This window comes from Protopterus annectens, chromosome 1.part2 (assembly GCF_019279795.1).
Source record: "Protopterus annectens isolate FY-2018-M chromosome 1.part2, PAN1.0, whole genome shotgun sequence".
Taxonomy (NCBI): Eukaryota; Metazoa; Chordata; order Ceratodontiformes; family Protopteridae; genus Protopterus; species Protopterus annectens.
In genome coordinates, this window is record NC_056727.1 from 568,327,635 (window position 1) to 568,345,121 (window position 17,487).

A 17,487-nucleotide genomic window follows, 5' to 3' on the forward strand; every position below is an offset into this window, starting at 1 on the left:
TCAGGTGCATATGTATTCCCCCTTGTGGCTGTGGTGAGTGGTTCTGCCGTAGCACATGGAGTCACAGATTGTAGTGGCTGTAGGGTAATGTTGTAGAGGCCTGAGTAGTTCCCACACACAATATACCTGTACCTGACGTTAACAACTGGAATGGTGTATGTGATCACCTGCATATCTTGGCACTGTTCCCAGGGAAGCAAAGTGTGTGTCCTGGATGTGGGAGGGGTGGTCCGAACTGGTTGTGTTGTGTGTTACAGGTCCTGTGGTCACGAAGCATGGTATAGAACATAACCTGCCAGTGCTGATGTGCATATCTGACCCTGAAGTAGGTGGCTGCAAATGCATATATATGCTATTCCCCACTTGACAGGTAGGACTAGATGTCATACCTCTGTAGAAATAATGATGTCAGCACCCTATAAATACTGCAGGTGCAGAACAGATGCCCAGTAATTCGGATAGTGCGCTCTGCTAATGCGTCTCCCTCAAGTGTCATAATATAGTTAGGTAGGGGTTTGAATCCTGCAAATGCTCAGTGTGTGTGTGTGTGGGTGAGCGGGGTTGGTATGTGTGCAATTCTGTGTGAGGGAAATGTCCCTTTTGGCAACTGGGAAAACACACTACAGGATGCCCATTCTCCTTTCTAAACACTGATGATGTCAGCACCCTATAAGTACAGCAGGAGAAGGAAAACCTCCCAGTAATGCGAATAGCGCGCTCTGCTAATGCGTCTGTCTCAAGTGTCATAACATAGTTAGGTAGGGGTTTGAATCCTGCAAATGCTCAGTGTGTGTGTTTGGATGAGGGGGGTTAGTGTGTGTGCAACTCTGTGTGAGAGAAATGTCCCTTTTGGGAACTAGGAGAACACACTACAGGATGCACATTCCTCTTTCTAAACGCTGATGATGTCAGCACCCTATAAGTACAGCCGGAGAAGGGAAACCTCCCAGTAATGCGAATAGCGCGCTCTGCTAATGCGTCCGTCTCGAGTGTCATAACATAGTTAGGTAGGGGTTTGAATCCTGCAAATGCTCAGTGTGTGTGCAATTCTGTATGAAAGAAATGTCCCTTTTGGCAACTAGGAGAACACACTACAGGATGCACATTCCACTTTCTAAACACTGATGATGTCAGCACCCTATAAGTACAGCAGGAGAAGGGAAACCACCCAGTAATGCGAATAGCGCACTCTGCTAATGCGTCCATCTCGAGTGTCATAACATAGTTAGGTAGGGGGTTGAATCCTGCAAATGCTCAGTGTGTGTGGAGGGGGATAATGTGTGTGCAATTCTGTATGAAAGAAATGTCCCTTTTGGCAACTACGAGAACACACTACAGGATGCACATTCCTCTTTCTAAACACTGATGATGTCAGCACCCTACAAGTACAGCAGGAGAAGGGAAACCTCCCAGTAATGCGAATAGCGCACTCTGCTAATGCGTCCGTCTCGAGTGTCATAACATAGTTAGGTAGGGGTTTGAATCCTGCAACTGGCAAGTGTGTGTGTTTGGGTGAGGGGGGTTAGTGTGTGTGCAATTCTGTGTGAGGGAAATGTCCCTTTTGGCAACTAGGAGAACACACTACAGGATGCACATTCCTCTTTCTAAACACCAATGATGTCAGCACCCTATAAGTACAGCAGGAGAAGGGAAACCTCCCAGTAATGCGAATAGCGCGCTCCGCTAATGCGTCCGTCTTGAGTATCATAACATAGTTAGGTAGGGGTTTGAATCCTGCAAATGGCAAGTGTGTGTGTTTGGATGAGGGGGGTTAGTGTGTGTGCAATTCTGTGTGAGGGAAATGTCCCTTTTGGCAACTAGGAGAACACACTACAGGATGCAAATTCCCCTTTCTAAACACTGATGATGTCAGCACCCTATAAGTACAGCAGGAGAAGGGAAACCTCCCAGTAATGCGAATAGCGCGCTCTGCTAATGCATCCGTCTTGAGTTTCATAACATAGTTAGGTAGGGGTTTGAATCCTGCAAATGGCAAGTGTGTGGGGGGGGTGGAAGTAGGGTGTGTGCAATTACATGTGTGAGAGAACTGACCCTTTTGGCAACCAGTACAACACACCAGCTGCTGCATATTCCAATCTCTACACAGAGATGATGTCAGCACCCTACAAGTACAGCAGAAGAGGGCAAATCTCCCAGTAATGCAAATAGCACGCTCTGCTACTGCGTCTCTCACTACTGTCATAGCACAGTTAGTTATGGCTTTGAATTCCACACATGCCACGTGTGTTTTTGTCACACAGAATGCCCATGTGTGTGGGTTGTTCATAATAATGCATGACATCGATTAAACCATTAATGGCAATGGACACAGATGATGTATGTGTGTGCCAAATACACATATGTACCTGTGACCTTCAATAGTTCCCATGTCTGACGCCTGCCACATGTGAATACATGGTATTTGCACTGGATAACATTATGACTGTGGTCTTCTGTGCGGGTGCTGCATGTGGTATGTGTATATACAGTGTGAGTTGTATATGGTATCATCCTAGCAGCGAGGGATACACATCTGGTCTGGGGCATATAGTCTACATGTTGTTGATGAACAGGTGATGCATGTTTTCACCTGTTGTGGGAGCGGTAACACGTTGTTCCATAGCAATGCAGTGACTACATGCTAGGAATCTTTCAGCTAGGGTGTTGTAGCTACAGTAATTCATCAGCATTCAGTAATACATCAGCATTCCTGGTGAGGGTATGATGCCAACCAAGGTCAGGTTCATACCAGCCTGTGCCACATGCTCAGAGAGCCCTTCTATGTTCCCTATCATGTAGTCCAGGGAGGTACATCACAGGTCAGCCATAGTGGCATGGACAATGACTGAGTCATATGTGTCCATGCCTCTGACTGACCTGTATGCTTGTGTTATGTGGTGGACCATAGTGCCCCACGGGCATATCACTGTGACCTTCACCTTGTCCAGCCTGGTGAGCGGGACCTCACTGTACCGGACAATAAAGGTACCTAACACAACTGTAGCAGGTGTGTTGTCTAGCCGTACAGGCTGTGACTGTTTGGCACACAGGATTTGTGTGCTATGTGTTGCACGTGCTGTGTTCCGGCTTAACGTATGCCTGTGTGCCAGCTGCAGAGGTGTCTGCTGCTCAGGCAGGATGCTATTCTGAGGCTCCACGAATGGCCCAGTGTGTTCACGTGTTTGGATTGCTGTCAGTATATGTCTACATCAGACTGGTATTGTAGTCACTGTAGTATTTCATGCCACCTGACAGGTTATGCCAGTACTGGGTTCAGAGTGCTTAATCCCCAGTTTGGCTATGTGGTTGCATCTCATACATGTGTTGTACGTCCATGTGTAGGGGAGAGGGTTGACTGTGTACATGTGGCAGCTGTGACATTGCCACATGACCCACATATTCCACAACTGTACCATAGAGGTGACTGACAAGTGACCTTTGCACATGCTACCATAGTATTGTGATTGCCATGGTGATTAACAGCACATAGGGCCAATGGGGAACAAGGTACAGAAGGTGAGTATGTGAGGGTGTAGTGCCTGTGATTAGTTAGCACTGGCATATATGACTGCTCACGTGGTCAAATGCCAGGTAAGTCATATGCAATGTGTCTCAGGCAACGTACATGTGAACAAGACAAACATTGAGGTTCGGTCAAGTGAGACATGGACATACATATAGTAAGCTATGCAGATGTCACTAGGAGTCCACAGAAGCTCTGCAACTCTGCATTGCAGGTGGGATCAGTGTTCCAGGGTAACTGCAAAAAAAATGCATGCAAACAAAGCTACAGTAAGCAGGGCTGCATGTAGTCCATTGTACAACAAACAAGCTGTACCACTTCCAGTAGGTAACAGTGCAAATATGCAGGCATTATACACATGTACATGGAAATATACAGATCAGATGGCTAGGGTCTAGTCTCAGCGCACACATGTGTACAGACCATGTACCGTCAGGATGTACAATAACTGGATGGAAACCCAGGTGCTCATACTTGCAGTAATACACGTCAAATAACAGACACTGAGCATTCACTCAGTGGTTCCATACTTAGTAGGATGTATGCTACCTGTCCTGTCACCACAGTATCCCTGACATTTATGGGGACTCTCCCTCCTGTGAAAGTTAGTTTTGTGTGTTGGGGCTGTCTAGCATGGTATGAGATGTGAGCTTGCAGTGCTAGGGTGCTCCTGTGTTTCCTGTACCAGTCGTGTAGTACTGCACACATATCAACATCCTCAAACATTCGCGTTGCAGAGTCCAGTGTGGGCAACATGCCACTTGCAGTTTACATGTCCATCATTGCGTATCAATACTTTCATTACCTTATCCCCTGTGCTACCTATGTATGTAGCCTTCTGTTGACATCCTTACCACCAGTATGCCAACATGTGCAGATGATACACTATGGTACTTACCATGGGTGTAGACAGCAGTACAAGACAATCATATCCTTACTGCATCAGGCATGCTGGGATATACCCACAATTATATCAGCACACAGTACTGTTAACAACATGATACTATTACTACATGTCTATGTAGTCACCCTGTGCATCAGCAACATGTTAACCTGTACCTGCACTGATGTTACAGATTGCAGGAGGTGGCACAGTTTCATCATATGCACAGGGTGTGAACTTGGTATGCCTGAGTCTGCCACTGATACCACCATTTGACATGTATATGTATGTGTGTTGGTGAGGGACAGCAGTACAAGGTGGGGCAATGTTGATGCAGTGTGTGCGTGTCAGCGGTAGCCCTAGGTGTTGTCAATTCGCATGTGTGTATGGATGCACACAGTTCCACCTCATGGCTGCCATATACTGGTGTTTGTGGACAGCCACAGACTGTACCTGCCAGGTCATACAGATCAGTGTCTCTGGCCACGGACACGGTACCTGTCCCTTGCAGGGGTGCTACGGACCATATCCGGTACCAATCCAGACTGGGTACTGTCATCAGAAGCAGGTGTTCGTTGACTGGACACAGATCCCTGTCGGGCCTGTCCAGAGCCACGTGCACGTGGTCTCCTGGGGCTGTCTGATGACAGCACAGATCCAGCATTGCTGGGGCTGCTGCTGGCACTATGGGGGCGGCCGCGGCCCTGTTGTCGTCCGCGACGACTGCCAGCTGCTGCTGTTGCTGGCATACGCCCACGTCGATGCCTCAACCGTCCACCATTGCCCTGGCTCATGGACATGTAGTTGTGGAACTGGTCTAATATGTCCCCACAACGTCTGTCTATAACATCGGTGAAATTACGGATGGCAGCCGCAATGTCACGCATACTGTCAGTCATGGCTGTGTGACATGCTGTCAGCTCCCTCAGACCCTGTCTGGTGTACCGTTCCATACGTGACTGTGCCTGCATGACAGCCCGAAACATAGCTGAGGTTGTAAGACCTCTGTGGGCACCTCTCACAGGGCAGTGCGCCCACGGATGCTCCCACGAGAACCCCTGGACATCTGTCTGTGTGGTACCATCTCAGGGCCATGCCCATGGCTGCTGTGTGGGGAAGCATGTGCCACAGATACCACATTACCCTGGTCAATGCCCACTGTATCCTGTCCATCACCTAGGGACATTGATGACAAAGGGTGTATTGGCAGGATGACTGTGCGCATTGATGGGGTTGACAGCTGTGTACTGTCAATTGGCTGACCAATGACGGACCCTGGCATACCTTACTGTGCCATTACGCAGGTGTCATCATTATCAGTACCCATGGCACCTGATTCAGATTCCCTGCTGCATGACACCAGAGCAGCACCAGAACCTGTGGGAGGGAAACAGGAAACACAGTTTACAATGTCTACACAATGTTACCAGTGATGCACACATGCACAGGTGCACACGTGCACAGGTGCACACATGCACACAGTTGCACACTTGCACACAGTTGCACACTACTCAGTATGCAAGATATCAACACACACACACAGACACAGACACACCTGCATGCATACACAGAGCACTACTAAGTGAGCCTAATATTACTATTACTATAAAGACTATTAAAGGTATTGTTAATACACACTCACCAGCAAGGATAGGCTGCAGTGCTGTTACACAGGAGGGACCTGCAGAAGTGAGGAAATTAATGTCAGTGGGCACAACTGTGCCATTGTTACTGAGTATGATACAGGTCAGTAGTACAACAGTTGCCTTTCACAGGTCAGCTGCTGATATTGAGAATATCACACTTGCACATTAAATACTATGATGACCGCTACAAACCAAGGACACACCTCACACATGCATTAACTACCAGTGTACACAACAGTCAATTATACATATGGCATATTACCTGCACGCTCGTAGTCTTGCTGCTGTGTGGCTCCAGCCTCCATCATAATGCAGGTCTGCTGTTGTTGTTGGCGGGCTGGAGCCACAACACTTATGAGTAGTCCCTCCAGTCTGGTGAGTGGGGGATGTGTAACCACCTCACCACCTGTGGCAACCTGTTGCCTGTGGATATCCGACGCACGCTGATGGACATTTCTGATTAAATCACTGCAGTGATGTCGTACCTGCTCATATGTCCTATTATGCGTGCCTATGTCATTTACCCGACAGACCAGGTCTTGCCACAGTGCAGCCCTCTCCTGCTGATTCTGGCTGGTGCGGGAAAAGAGTATTGCATAATCCCGCACCAAGCTCTGGTGTATTTCCTCATCCTCAGCTGCAGAGTTTGCTGGATTGCGCTGGTGAGCCATGGTCCTGAAAAAGGAAATAACATGATATCAGCAAAATATGTCAGCAGAATATGGCACACATACTACACATGCTACTCGACTGTTGTGATACAACATATCTCACATATATAGCATCTGTCTGTCTATTGGTGGATACACATGTAAATGGCCAGGTATCAGTGCTCAGCCAACAACTGTGCAACAGTACCTGGCACACTCCATACGACATACTACCAAACCCCAGCAGTCAGAACACTGATTCAGGTCCAAAGCACCTCCTCACTCTGGGGGTTTGTATCGAGGTACTGTATGGGGTACATCGTCAACTACTGTGTGCTGACCACAAACTAATTGCCCTGGATATACATATCCCACCTCCACCACCAGCACAAACGACTACAGTGAATAACATTTCAAATGCAAACTTTACACTTCGTAACACTGACATGGTATCCTTTAAGCCCACTGGGCCAGTGGAAGACACAACCCACAATGCTGACCCCTTCACAAATGATTTCTACGGATATCTCCGAGAATGCATGGATCATGCAATCCCATATAAGACCAAGACACTCTACACAAAGGGAAAGCATCCTGTCTGGTGGACCCCAGCCATAGACAGATTGTATAACAAAAGATGGAAGCTACTGCAAGACAGAGCATAATTCCATAAAGGGAAGGCATGTCTGATCAGCACTAGTAAGGAGCTATTTTCTCTCATACAAACATCCATGGGCAACTTTGAGAGGGAAATCAAGGGGGACACTACAGATAACCACGAGGCCTTCTTCAGTTATGTTAGCAACCTGGTCAGAAACCCTCCAATATGCTCATAGTTAGTACACAACAACAAATAATTCACTGAACCCACAGATATTGGCAACATTGTGGCAGACAGGTTCAGTGCAAGTTTCCTCCCTCTCCCCCAAACTAAGACATACTTATCCCAGCTGACTGTAACCTCCCTGTCATCACAGATGTCCAGGTGAGAGCCGCCCTCAGAAAAGCAGAAAACACAGCATCAATGGGACCTGATGGTATCCCCGGTTGCATGCTACATGAACTCCAAGAGGAGCTAAACACACATATAGAAGTGCTATGTAACACTAGCCTGATTACAGGATATGTACCTGTACACTGGCGTACAGCAGCAGTGGTTCCACTCCACGAAGGAGGCACCTCTACATACCAATACAATACAACACAATACAATACAATACAATATGCTATTGCCCCTGGGACTACAGCAGCATACTGTCCTGCTACCCTGACCATTGTGACACGTGATGTGATGGTACCTGCTCCTGTCAAACAGTTACACAGGGTGACTCATATGGCATATTACCTATCTGACTAACATTTAGCGGGGTGTGTGTGACATGTACTCATGGGGAGTCTTGCTTCTTAATGCTGTGTGGTTTATTGCAGGGTATGTCTTATCTGTGGGTAGGAACCTGTACCTCCGCCATGTGCTCTCTACTGCAGTGTCACGGACGACACACAGCAGTCATTTAGGTTGTGGATGGTGTGAGGTGTTACTATGGTTGTTGGACATCTGTCATGGGTGTGACTTAAGTATGTAAATCCAGGAGTGGTAACCTCTATGTGGGTAGTATGTGTGTACTCTGTGGTGTTGTCAGTCACTGTGCATTGGTAATGTGTTTGAGTGCATTGTCACAGTGTTGTACATGTCACTGTGTCCTTCTCCATATCTGTAGCTGTCATGTGAGGTACATACCATGGCAGCCATTGTGTGGTGTGGAGGGGTGCACTGACCTACATGTCCGTAGCTGACACACCATGTCTGCTGACACATACTATGTTCAGGTATTCCAGGAATAGTGTGCCACTGTGACTATCATTGGGGGGACTATTGTACACATTTATGACCCTGTTAACCCCTGACACATGCAGTGGTGGGCACCCAATCACATATCTGGTGGTTACTGGTGTAGGTGATTTGAAATGGGGTATGGTACTCCAGTTTTGACACTGGTGTTCACTCCATGCCTTTGTCACCAGGCACCTGTTGCAATACATCTGTACACATGTGCCTCACTCAGAATATATATACATCTCTCTCTCTCTCTCTATATATATATATATATATATATATATATATATATATATATATATATATATATATATATACATATATATGTTTATATATATTGATGTACATATATTGCTATGGATATGGAGAAGAGGGGGGGTGTGACAGAGAGGGGGTGAGAGTGACAGGGAGGGTGGGACAGGAGTGTGTGAGATCGTCATATACAGTCATATCTGTAGATAGTCAAATCTGTCTATGTATATGTATCTACATATATCTATATCTTTTCTTAACATTTGTTTTATACATTTTCATTTTCAAATATTTAATGAATACTGTTGAATTATGTGTGTATTACATATATATGTTTCTACATATTCTGTCTATCTACATCTGTCTATGTATTCCTACATCCCTCTCTATGTATGTATACATATATGCATATTATATATATATATATATATATATATATATATATATATATATATATATATACATACATATATTGACATACATACATATCCATATGATAGGTATATCAACATGTTTGTTTACAAAACTGTATACACACACTAACATACTGCTAAACATACATAACTGTGAAACCTACTTTGTACATTGCACTACAACCTACATTCAACCTACATTGATATGTGCACATAGATGCCCTCACATACATATGTATGTACAGCCTTCAGTGATAGTTGCTGTATGTCCCCTGCCCTATGCACATCTTCATATACATATGGATACAGACCAATGACACATATGGAGGGTTCACAGTATGTAGACTTTTAAAGTATTACTTTACATTACCTGTGTTTGTCACAGCTGCTTGCGTTGCCGTTTGGTTTTGTGTCCTGCTGCTCCAGTTGGCAGTTGGCAGCTTTCGAGTGGGTTTTGATGACTGGTTTTGTTTGTGTATGTTTTTTTTTTTCTTCTCTCTCTCTCTGTCTCTCCCTACCTCCACATGGTGCAATGAAATTATTGCACGGGTGGACTGGGAGTACAGCATGCTTTTGTAGGTATCTGCATATGTCCATGTGATGGCCTCTGCACCAATTGTTAGCCAGCATTTGCTAATTGCATGCAGCCAGTTGTGTACTGATTGCAGTTCTCACTGTGATTCCAGGACAGTGCAATAAAAAGGTATGTGAGATAGGCGTAGCCCTTTCAGAGTTTAAGGGCAGGGACCATGCTGGTATGCTGTGGACACTGTTCTGTGAGTGTAAAGGTTAGTATCTCTCTCATATTTCTGGCTGTGTTGTAGATTAACATTTCTCCAGTTTCCTGTACTAAGTGTGTATGTACACTGACACCTAAGACTACTACTACTACTGTTAATGTGGGTGTGTGTGCTTTCCTGTGGGACATGTGGTGTAACTGGTATATAGCAGTGGCTCTTGCACTTTGTTGCTATGGCTTCAATATTTGCCCTTTACATTCACTACTTGTATGCCTGCTAGGTGTCTTGACTGTAGTGTGTTGCTGTGGCTTTCCTAATTTCCATGTACATTCACACCTTGGAATGCTTGCTATATCTGCTAGGGTGTTACTGCATGCAGTGTGGTCTGGCCATGGTGTGGGCCTTGACATCTATTAGGGTATTTGAGTATGCTGCTGAGCAGGCCCCAGAGACTCTCAGGTGCATCTTTTATCTGCCTCATGGAATGGTACATATCAGTGGGGTACACCCATTAAGTTGTCTGGTATTCTGCAGTTGTGACTGTGGGATAGCATGAGCATATGTATTACTACACTATTTCTGCCGTGCAAGTGGTGCATACTTTCAGTACTTCATAGTTACCATTGCATGTGTTGTAACACCTTTCTGCCTACTGTTTGTACATTTCACAGGGAGTCTGTGGGGCATCCCTGTAACTCAGTCACTGTTGCTATGTCTAGGCTCTTAACTATTCAAATATGGCAGTGTCAGACCTCTCAAGTGTACAGATATTTGCAAGTTGTCCACATTTTTGCCTCATATTTTGGTCCATATCTCATAAACAGCTTTTTCTGGCAAATCACTCTGGGCTCAAGTCAGACTATAGTGACAAACATTTCAGTTTCAGACTTCATACCCTTCCAAACATCCAACAAAATGCAGAACCTGTTACTCTGTGAACTGTCTAAGTTTGTTGTAGCATTATTTGGAATGTGTCCCTGTTTTTGGCCCTTTGCTCCACATTTTTTATTACTTAGTCCGGATGTGTTCCTGTAAGAGGTTGTGGGGTATGGGCAGTGATTATCCTGCTGTGAGTATGTGTGTGGCTTGCAAGGTGCTGCAGTGACATTATTACCTACTAGCTACCAACTAGCATGGCTGTTTCTGTTCACACACTACTATTCTAGAAATCCACTACATTTGACAGTAAATATACATGACATGCTTTGTGTACTACACATCCTATATTCCCTTTACATTCATTCCTACTATTACATGATATATTTATTGTAGCACAATGTTCTTATATAACAGTCATGGCTTAGTGGTAAGTCCTGCAGACTACTGTTTCCAAGGTCCTGGGTTTGGGACTGACAGTGGGATTTTATTTTGCTTTTGAGCAGACTACAGGACTTGTCATTCAGAGTGACTAAGGCACTTTTAAGCAGTTGTAACCGGGTTAGCGCTGGTTTGCGCAGAGCTCACTCATGCGCACTGGCGTTCAGCTCCGCGCGCACCCGCTTACAACCGCTTAAAAGTGCTTACTCTTGTGCACACCCGCGCTATTTTCTTTGAAAGAAATGAAAATGGGGAGACAGGAAAGTGGTGAAAAAGGGGTCACAAAGAGGGTAAGACAGTAGGGAAACAAGCTCGGGTTTTGCAGGAGGGATGTAGTTAAGGCCCATAGCTGCCCATTTCTTCATCAGCAACAGCTGTGCATATGTTTGTAATTTGGTGTGACATTTGAAACCTTCCACCCCTGAGAGAGGTGTAAGGACAACAGTAATACTTGTATAGCCAATTGTAATTGACAGTTTCCATGTCCAGCAGACGTGTGCGAAATGGGCAGCTATGTATGGGGCGTAATTTTTTTGTGGGTACAGAGTGCCCTTTTTTTTCAGGTGAGAGTGGTATGTCAGGTACAGGAAGTCGGTATAGCTGGGGAGGTAGGTTGGGTAGGTTAACAGACAAGACAAACAAGACGCATACAGGGGCGATGTATGACACGTGGGGGGGTTACACAATTGACGGGGACGGATGTTTGGATATCTAGAGCCCATGAGCCCACAGATGGCAACAGTGGAACTGATATCCCCACCCATGGGCAGTTGCCACTGTGCCTTCATGGCCCAGGACGGGGCTGTGCTGGGGGCTGTGTAGGCCGGGCAGCAGGCACGCCCGTCAGTTGTGCCACCTGTGCCTCAAGCTGGCGTAGGGGCCCAAGAACAGCTTCCCAGATCTCCCTACGCACCACAGTCCGGACATTACGGAGGGTGAGTAGATGTTCTCCTCCGGCCACACTTGCGGAGGGGGGACGAGCCCCATCCCCTGCAGCGCTTCCACCCGCAGGTGGCACAGGGCCACTGGAGGAGGGTCCAGCCTGGGCACTACTGCCAGGTGCACTCGCCAGCTGAGGAGGGAGAGGTGGGTCCGCTAGAACCCGCCTTCCCTGTTGTCCTATATTTTGCATTATGTCATGACAGTTTGGGTTAGTAACGTACAATACCATTCACAATTAGTTGTAACAGCATGCATTAGTATTCCCATTAGTCAAACACCCAGATATTCAAACCATTGAACAGCAAGCATTACACATGCATATTTTGAACAGCAATACACAGTCCATCAACATGCAGGGTTGATTGATGGCAACAGGCCATCAGGTTTGGATGTATGAACAGGGCAGATGCATCAACTTACATGCAAATATTTATGAACCAACAGGACAAATGTCTAGGGGTGTTAATTGTGATTGCACATACCAATTTCACGTGGAATGGATTATATGTGGCTATAGGGTAGGGTGAAGAAAATTTAATTAACAGCTTCAAATACCAATATATGCTGTACATTTCTAATAGCTGCAGATATATACACACTACAGTTCTGCCTACAGTTTCCTATGTGATAACTACTTCAAGTTGGTGATAGGAATGTTACTGCTACATCAATATACATTTTCATTTTTATTCATACAAATTCATATCTGGCTCTGTTCAGCTACATCTGCTTTATATAGCTATAGACAACTGTGGATGTTTGGTATTTCAGACAACCATACTATCTGCATATTGCAGACTGAGAGCAACATATCCAGATTTTGGGGTACACATTCCAGCTGTGGTAACATTTTCAGCACATTTTACAGTTTGGTTCTGCTTGTCACATTCATTTAATTCTGTACTGACTGCAGTATACTTTATTCAGGAGTTATTACTACTTTATTGGTGGATTCATAACTCTTTCTCACACTCTCTCACTTGTTTTATTTTTACAATTCAGGATGGTACTTAATTCTAGGCTTTATTGACATGTTTTACCTGTAGTTATTACAATTCTTTCCAACAGTCTCACTTCTGTCATGTTTCTGTATTTCAACAGGGATATATTTCACACGTGTTTTACTCAGCTTCTGCAGGTTATCTACTATTATATTACAGGTGGGACATCTTTATTTCAGACTTTTTCAGTTTTCTGTTTGGATTACAGACTGCATCACACTTTTGTAATCAAGCAATACTTGCAAACCCTCTTACACTGTTACTTGCACATTTTATTACTTAGTGACTACACTGCACTCTTTTGCTAACTGTCATACTTTTATATTTATTTAGAGTTACAGGGAGAGGATTACTGACCTGCCTGGTGGCACAACCGCGCCAGCCTATCGCCATATGCTCTACGGTTCGCAGAACGGACACCTGCAGCTGTAATATAAATAAAGTAATATTGGAATACACATCTCCATAATATCAGCTAGGTTAATTTCTTACATAAATAATTAGATGTAACTTACTCAATAGTGGGGGGTTGGGCATTTGCCGGGCCTCCTGGATCCAACGGTTCAGTTGGTCCTGCTTCCATCTCTTCAGGTCCGCATGGTGGTGACGGACCTGCTCACCAGTCCTTGGTATCCCTGTGGCACTGGTGAGATCATGAGCCAACCGGTCCCACGCCTCAGCCCTATATGCTCCCCACAGGACCTGGCCCTGCATGAGTTGGGCCTCATGATTGTGGACAAGGAGCCAAACAATATATTTGGACTCCTCAACGGCCCACCTCTGTGCTCGAAAGCAACTACCCTCACCTACACCTGACATTCTGGCTGCAAGTTGGTTCTACAATCGGTTATGCTGTGTATTCCCGCCTATGGGGCTTATATATGCTGTTTTTCCCCCGCACTTATCTGTGATTGGCCATTTTGGAATTGTATCAGCTTCACAAAACCTGCTTTGTCATGCTCCTCTTTCTATTCATTCCTATATATTTGCTATTACTGCATTTCTAAGTGCAGCTGTCATGGCTTAATGGTACAGTACCTTGACTCTGGTGCATGGTATCCAGGGTTCAAACCTGGCCACTGCTTTTTCTATTTTATGACTGTCTATACAGGCTAGGAGGTGTGTCTGTGTAAAGGCAGTTTTGTTACAGCTTGCTCAACGTTGCCTGTCGGTTAGCTTGTTGGCGCGGCATGCAGCTCCGCGCAAACGGAGTACGCTGGTTTATGCGTCATTTGGCTGTCAGCACGCATATTACGCTCAGCTCAGCTACGGGCACACAGTTTCAGCGTGTTAAACCACTGCTCACCTACGGGCACTCATTTTACACCTGTTAAACCACTGCTTACCTACGGGCAGATGCACTCAACTTGTTAAACTGTAGCTCAGCTATAGGCACATCTTACATTTTTTATTATTTTATCTCACATTTCTTCAAAATAAATGGCCCATTTCATTACATTTTACATAAAATATAATTTTATATGTGTACATATATGTCAGGGACTTGTTTCGTGCTTATTTCACTAAAAATACAAATTGATGTTGGGGGGGCTCGAACCATGACCGCCTGCTCTTCAGCCGACGTCTCTACCGCTACGCTATTGCTTCTTGGCTTACTTTGCATATGTAGTTCTTATATGCTTTTCCACTGACTGCTAACTGTGGTTAAGCTACAGGCACGCCCGCGCAAACGAGCGCACTCATGGGCAAACATCTTCACAATTTAAAAAAATATATAACATGTTCATTTATATATTTTATGTTCATAGTCTGTGGGGGTATGTGTTGTGTTGTGTTTATTCACATTTACACGGACTCTGTCGTGGGGGGTTTACTTTCGGGACTTTTACTCTTCTGGGGGCGTGTCCGTTTGCAGGGCTCGGCCTACGGACACGCCCGCTACTGTCTTCCATGGACCGTGTAAGCCTTAGGTATGATTCAGCATGCCCTCATGCATATGCATGACATGCTGACGTCACACCGTTTAACTGCAGCCTCCGTGTAAGCCTTGTAACTCTTACACGGAGGCTTCGTGAATCCTGCCCTATATCTGTGCTGTCTTCTCCCTGACTGTGATTTATCTCTCTAAAGTTTCCTACTCTCTCATTCTTTCTTCTACGTAACCCTACCTTTTTCCTAACCTCTCTCTTTATTGTAACACTTCTACTCATTCTTTCCTTCCTCTTTGCTTCTATTCTGTACTTTATATATTTTTTCATACTTGATCATTCTCTTCTACTATTCTCTACCAATCTTATCTGCCCTGGTTTTTAGCTTTTCAAAAGGTAATGGTCTGTCTGTATTATTTTCCTGTTTCTCTTCACTTTATTCTCTTCATGCTATAATATATATTCAAATTGCCATGTATGATGACTTCTATTGTTTATGTCTATGTAAATTTTTGTATTACTATATGTCAAATTGAGTGTATTTCTGTGGAGCTTTTCTCCCTGGGTCTCCACTGAAAAAGGGCTCTGACCCAGTTAGACTAACCCGGTTAACAAACATCAAATAAATAAATAAATATGCATGAGTTAAGAAAGATTGCAGTTAAGCCACTATTTTTTGGTGACTCCAGAGCACAAAAACTTTAAGCAGAATAACTTTGCCAACAGAATGTTGAAAGGGTTACCACCAAACTTAGGGAACCTGTAACAAGAAAAATAAATAGAGATCCTGTAGAGGTTTTAGAGATATTCCAGAAATGTTATGAAAATTTGTATAAAGCAGAGAAATGTGGAAGTCAAAAAAGAGTAGAAATGGAAATATTTATGGAAGTCGTAATTATGCCAAGGTTAGAGGTGTAGACTAAGCTTGACAACTAGCAGTTAAGATAGGAGGTGATGAGAGAAAAACAGTGAAGTATAGTTAGTCTTCAGGAAATTCTCCAGGAACAGATGGTATTCCTATGGAAGTTGGTAAGAAAGTGATGATCAGGAAGATTTTGTTTAACAGCATTTTAAAAGTTTAAACTTTTAAAGTGTTTAAAAAGGAGGGGAAGCACCAGCATCTTGGAAGAAAGCTGTGGTGGCTGTTACCTGAAGATGTTCTATGCAGACTGTCTCAAGGCCCTATCCCTTTGTTCCCTCTCCTACAGACTGTTTAGGGAGATTTATGCTTGGCATACAAGGCATTGTCAGACCCCACTCTGATGGACCTTATGCATATCCACAAAACAGACAGCAACAGAATTACCTGTTCTAAAGACTTAACCCTTGTCTGTGATATAGCTAGGACCTGCTGGAGAGACAGTTATGTATCCCAGAGACTACCCCTTCTCTGGAACAGGCTTCCTGTCCATGTGAAGCAGAGTTCCTCCCTAACCCAATTCAAGTGTAACTTGGACAACTGGTTGAGGAACAGGAAATTCATCCCTGGTTAAGCACATATGTCTCTAGTGGACACAAGCAGCCTGCAAATGGTTCATCTCCCAAGGCCCTGCTTGTAAGTGTTTCACCTCCCAAACCCCTGCTTCCACTTATCAATGGTACCAGAACTTGTCAGATATTTGGGATACATGGCTAGGCTTTAAAAGGCCCTTGTGGTCATTAGCCTAGTACACACCTATGTGAACCTGTGTCAAAGACCATTCAGACCCAGCTTTATATAGACCCATTTAAATTTTAAGCCACAATTGTAAAGTGTTTATGTCTATACTAGCCAAGAAATGGCAAAGGTGTTGCCAAAATTAATAGGAATAGACCTGTATTTGAAGAGGAGGCAAACATTTGACAAAATTCATAGAACAGTGATGATCCAGAGGGAAGCAGTATGTGAGAAAATACCTCTGTTGTTGGTAGGTCTTGATGCAGAGAAAGCATTTGATAGAGTAAGCTGGGATTTTGAGTAGGCAATGGAAGCATTTGCATTCCCTGATATAATAATAAGGTTTATTAAAAGGATATATGAAGGATTGGATGCAAGAATTAAAGTGGGAGGGTTTCCTTTCAGATAAGCTGTGTTTGAACAGATGAACTAGGCAGGGGTGTCCTCTTTTCCCTTTGTTGTTTGCTTTATATTTAAAGCCATTGGCAAAGAAAATAAGGGACTCAGAAATACAAGGATGTAATTGTAATTGGTATGGTAATTCAGAAAAGTTGGCTTTATTTGCAAATGATGTCCTTTTGTGGAGTTATTTGGTACATAATAATATCCTAAGGTTGTGGAACATTTTGAGACAGTTTCAGGTCTTTTCGGGGTGCAAAATTAATGAATATAAGACTCAGGCAATGGCCATAAATTATGCACTCACACACACACTGGTTCAGTGATACTCATATTTAAGG